Consider the following 6,000-nt stretch of genomic DNA (forward strand, 5'->3'; position numbering starts at 1 on the left):
CTGTTATTTAACAAAAACGGACTCCTCTGCCAACAATGTAACACATCCAACATATTTGTTTTCTCTGCAAACCTCCTTGTAAAACTATGGCTCAAGCATCAGGGAAACAAAAATAAGCCATGTTTAGATTTTCTAAACTTGCAGCATTTTGTCAAGGAATCGGGTTACCTTCAGTGTGACTGTGAACAGCTCTATCTTAAATTTTGTTGAGTGGATCACAGCTGGACTACACCAGTGGTCAAGTCCCTGCCTCCCCCCTTTGTTATCCATCTCTTGTTTCAGGTTTTTCATGTGGTCCCACACCTGATGGTGTGTGGCTTTGGTGCTGGGATGTAATCACATTCATGTAGCATACCCTGTCCAATCAGGATAATGGGCACCAGACTGCAAACTACAAAGGGAGGGTTGAGCAAGGATTTTTTTCCCTCTTTCTCTGGCTCTTGCAGGGGTTTATTATTACATAGTTAGGTTAAAAGAATGCACTGGCATCCATTAAATCAGTGCTAAGCTATTTCCTGAGGATTTGTTCTAAAGTTTTTAAAGTTATTTCTACTTGATCAGCCTGTTATCACACTACACAATAATAAAGTATGGAAGCACTGCTGGCTGTTAAAAGTCAGCCATGGGTCAATGCTACATGGATGTGCTTTAAAAGTGGTCTGAGATGATTTTAGAAATAGTTTTACTTCACAAATTTAAAAAAAAACATTCTTCCCATCAACTACTATGATTTGAAATGTGACACAGTTAAGTCTAATACCAGTTCACCACTGCTAAATGACTATGTCTCAACCTACATCGCGTAGTACATTTTTTACATGCTATGGAAATTACATTTAGTTGAGTGAAGAATTTAATTTGCAAAGTGGCTACACACCCCAGATAGCAAAAAAATGTTTGGCCCAAATAGGGCCTACATCTGCTGTTTTGCTTGGCCCATATTCGGCCTTAACATTTGGCGTAGACTTCATGTCAGTATGGCTGCCGAAACTCAGCCACATGACCACCACATGTAGCCCACAAAGAAAATGGCTTTCATTTATGTCCAGGCTGGCTCCTCAGATTTGGACCACTTCTGGCCCATACAACACTTGCCATAATCCACGGCCAAGCCAGCAGCTGACATCTGGACCACATCTGGACCATGCAACACTTTTACCAGTGCATAACCATAACTGAGTCAAATTCGCCCAAAGCACATAATAGGTTAAAATGTGTCTGCTTTCTAGTACCAGACGGGCCACTCTCCCCACCTATCTCTTAATATGCCATATTAGATCTGTTCTTATTGAGATAATGCCCCATGTACATATTAAACCAAGTCTCAAAAACAACAACAAAAAGTGTCATAGGCCTGCTCGTTTATATTTCCCTTTGCTTACCTGAAGTCTAAGGCTAAAACAGGACCAGGAGTGAAACTCAGACCTCCCTCAACCAAGCAATAATCTCCAGCATTACCAGACCAGAAGGGTTACATAATCCTTCAAATGTGTTCTGGGTCTTTCTTCTCAGTTAAATGTGCAAAACAGCCTCTAAAAGGAGGCAACCCAGAGGCATCTTCATTGAATGCCCAAACCACCTCAGATGACTCCCTTCAGTGCAAAGAAGCAGTAACTATATGCAAGCTCCACTGAGTATACAAGCTCCTCACCCTTTCTCTAAGGCTGAGCCCAGTCACACTCTAAAGGAAACTCATTTCCGCTGCATATAGCCACAATATCATTTTGCTGGTAACTACTAAAATCTGAAGACCTTAAATGATTGGCTGGGGAAGGAATTCTTTCAGCTCATCAACTTCTCATACACAATAGTCATGGAAAATGCAACGCATGACTGTGTTCACATAAAGAAATTTAACATGTTTAAAACCTTTAAAAAGTAGCATTGCAATTTTTGTGCTTGACTGTTAAATCTAACACAGAATGTCACCATGAGATGTTTATAAAATGACAGATGTAGATATGTAAAAAAAATCTGGTGATGTTATAACTTCTGAGCCTTTTTTGCGTAGCTTTTATCTTTGTAAGTAATGTCGGCCAACATGTTACCTACAGATTGTGGTGTAAGTGTGGTACAAACAACATGCAGCTGTGTGGAAATAGGGCATAACTGGTATTAACCTGCAGATTTCATCACCTTCAGTCCCAGACTAGGTGTTGGCCAGTGTCTTCAGTCTTAAGACTGAGCTAAGTTAATTGCCTTCTTTCTGAAGGATCACATATAAATCCATAATGCTGAACAATTATTTTATTAATGTAATTTATTTCCAAATAAGAAGATTATAATTGACGTTAAGTGCTGTGTCCTGTCAGTTTAAGTATGGAACTAAAGGCAACTGGTAAGCAGTTTATTATTGCTGTAAACAGTCATGCTGTGCTGTTCTTCCTCTGCTTCTTCACAGCCAGGTGTAAAAAGCTTTTGAACTGCTATTTGGGAATGGAGCCCTCTCTCTGAAACCATGCCAACAAAATCACAGCCATGTGCACAATGAAGTTTAGACAGGAGTGATGAACTCCAACATGATATGGGTGATAGAAAAATAAGATTCGCAGAGTAAAAACAGGAAATGCAGTTTAAACATAGAGTAGAAACAATTTGCCCCTGGAGCTCATCTGTTTTTGCTTAAGATAACGTTGATAACTGACATAATTTGCTTATACGTTTGCATTGCTATTTTGAACAGATGTATAATATTTACAAAGGCTTCCTTATCTTAAACAAATTCATCAGTTTGACCTACTCTACCAGATAAGGGACATTAAAATATTGATTTTGTCATTGTTTGTCAAGACACACATACATACAAAATAAAAAATCCTCCGGACAAATGTGACAAAAATACTGTGTGTAAGATAACAGATAACGTATCGCTGCTACCATTAAATCGTTTTGCAGTATGGGGATCCTGGCTAGTGGTGGAAGATCTAAGTTGTTCAGCTTCTCTCCTCTGCCCCAGTATTTAATCACAAGGCCACGCCAAGGAGAAACTCCCAGTCTGAACCCAGAGAAAAGCATCTGGTTTACCACAGATAGGATTCTCATGTTCAAATATAGACAGAGCAGAGGCACAAAATGATGAAGAGGGCGCATTCTTTCCCAGCAGAAGGTTTCAGCACACACCCTGAATCTTTTGCCAAAAATGTTTGGCCTTGTGGCACTGCTGCAAGTGAAATATAATCCAAGGGAAGTCTTTCTCCTACTTTCCCCTGTTTAAGGCTTTGTGGACATGCTCACCCTCTCCCACATGGAAAGATGAAGAAGCCTTTCCACAGCATACAGCACATCAACAGTTTATTTCTGTCCTCAGGGGGTTATAGTGCATGTGGGTGTGCATTCATGCATTTGGTCAATGTCAAGGGTGTACTATAATTGAAGCATGGATAGAGTTATGGCATTGTAGGAATAACACAAGATCCAATGTGATAGTTGTTATGGATGATTTAAGTAGAGGTGATGGTAGAGTGCACAGTGAACCCACATCTGCCCAGGTTCTCCAAGATGCAGCTCACTGCCGCGTTGCTAAGATACCCAAGGCTCATTAAGAACACCTGGAAGATAAGATGAGCTCTGGCTCACCAACAGGCAGGACAAAAGATATACAGTGAGCCAAACCAGCACACAGCAGGGAAGATGGGGGGGGGGGCTGAGATGAGGATTAGTGATAGAGAAATATATACGCCCAGAGGAATAGGTTTGAAATATTTATTAGATTTTATTTCAGTGGGTTTATGAGCTTGAAAATTCATTGGTGCATGGCCACAGGTCAATCTATCACAGTAGTTTTAAGTTTAAATATAGGCAGTGGTGAAAATGGAAAGTATTTACATGAAAGTAGCTTTTTTTCACACATGGATTGACCATCACTGAGTCCAGACCTTAGATGAGAATTTTTGGGATGTGCTGCAAAAGACTTTCCACAGTGGCCTGAGTGTCAAATAATTAATGCAAGACCTTGCTGTGAAATGAATGCAACTTCTAATGGAAGTACATGTTGTGGCGTTGCAAATACATATTTAAATACTGCTGTGTGAAAGATTGTTTTGGTAAATAGTTATTTGCAAAATACATTTTGCAGAATATTGTGAAGGAGTTTGTGTTGCAGTCATCCACAGAACATGTTATAAGCATCCATTAGAAAACATGGAGAAATCTTTGTACAAATAAAATGGGCTTACAACAGTAATGAATAGTTAATACTGCACAATATATCAAAGATTAATGTTTATCCTAATATGAACATGCAAAATATCAAATTTTTTACTTGAAATAACATAAACACAGGTGTAGTGATTGAGGGCTGAATTCAAGTTAGAGTAAGTCCTGTCTTTGTGCTGGTTCTACAACTAACTTGCATGATCATTTAAAGAACAGCAAGTCATTTAATCACTAAAATATTCAGTAATAATATTGCATATCTCATGCTTTCCTAATATTACCCAGCCCTAGTTAAGCTCTTCAGTTGCTCAGGCAGTGCTGCATTAAAAACAGACGCATTCTTAAAATGAAACTCATTGCATGTGCTCAGGAACTATTCTAAAAACCACTTTGCACCACTTAAATGTGAATAAAAATCTTTAGCATGGAACGAACAAGATGCAGAAACACTCATCCAATATGTGCTGAGATATAGTGGAAAAGTCTTGTAGTCTGACAAGTAATAATTGTAAATTCTTTTTAGAAACCATGGACATTTACTCCTTTGGTGAAGAAACAGCCATAATGAGGAACCATCTGGCTTGTTATCAGTGCACAGTTTAAAACCCACCATCTGTGATGGTATGGTGGTGCATTAGTCTGCATGACATGGGAAGCTTGCACATTTGTGAGGGCACTGTTAATGGTAAATACTTTAAACAGAGGTTTTGGAGTGACATATACTGCCTGCAGGTGACAATTTTTTAAGGAATGGCTTTGAGTATTTCAGCAAGACAATGTCAAACCACATTCTGCACATATTACAGCAACATGACTAAAGTCTGGACTTGTCACACAGATTAATTTTGTTGGATTATAAAACCCAAAATTCAGTCAAGTGTTTTTTTTTAAGTTGTAAGTAAATAATAAAACAGTATTTTTCTTTCAAAACCCCAACAAATGATCTACCCTTTCCCAAACAGAAAGTACTATTATTAAAAAAGGAGGTAAGCAATCTCCTGTCCCAACTTTTCAGTATTGTATAAGAAAAAGAAAAAGAAGAAACCAAAAAGAATATAATATAATTATATAATTTTTGTTCAATTTTCTTTGGAGCTCCTGAAGTCCCCATTTGTCATATATTTTATATTGTCCACACAAAATAATAAGTTAGTAATCTGCATTTAAATAGTGTTTAAATAAATTCATGTATATTGATGAAGCACATTTAAAACAACTGTTTTGACCAAAGTGATGTAGATTAAAATGATCAGATTATAAAGCGCAAATTTCAAATATAAGATAAACTACTTTAAAACTGTCTTAATAAAATAATTAAATAAATGCAAGAAAAATCATATGAAAAGAAAAACTGATTACAATACAGAGTTAAAGTCCAATTTCTAGACAACACTTAAAAATCATCAGTGTTAACAGCATTAATGATCTGCAAACCACTCCATCCAGTTGACATTTTATACAGTGACCAGAGTCTTTATAATAATTGGGATGTGCACTACCTATCAAAGGTTTGCAAACATTTTGGAAAGTGCGTCCAGAGTTTTGAGTGGTACTGTATTTAGTTAGACTAACAGTCACCAGCATTAATGAATGATATTCATATCAACAGAGCTACTCTATTGCTGGGAAACTACTCTCTCTATTAAACAATGAATTACTGCAGTCAAATATTTGGAGCTTGTTAATGCAGTTAGAGATTCACTGATAGCATAAACTTTTTCCCTCCTAAAAGCCTGCAACAAAACCTTTTGCACAGACCTTTTTCTTGTTTAACTTTGCCTTCTGCTTGGTCTCTTTGGGTACTTTAATATGGCATGAGGTAAACAATTGGCTCCAGAAATGTAA

This window comes from Melanotaenia boesemani, chromosome 3 (genome assembly GCF_017639745.1).
Source record: "Melanotaenia boesemani isolate fMelBoe1 chromosome 3, fMelBoe1.pri, whole genome shotgun sequence".
NCBI lineage: Eukaryota > Metazoa > Chordata > Actinopteri > Atheriniformes > Melanotaeniidae > Melanotaenia > Melanotaenia boesemani.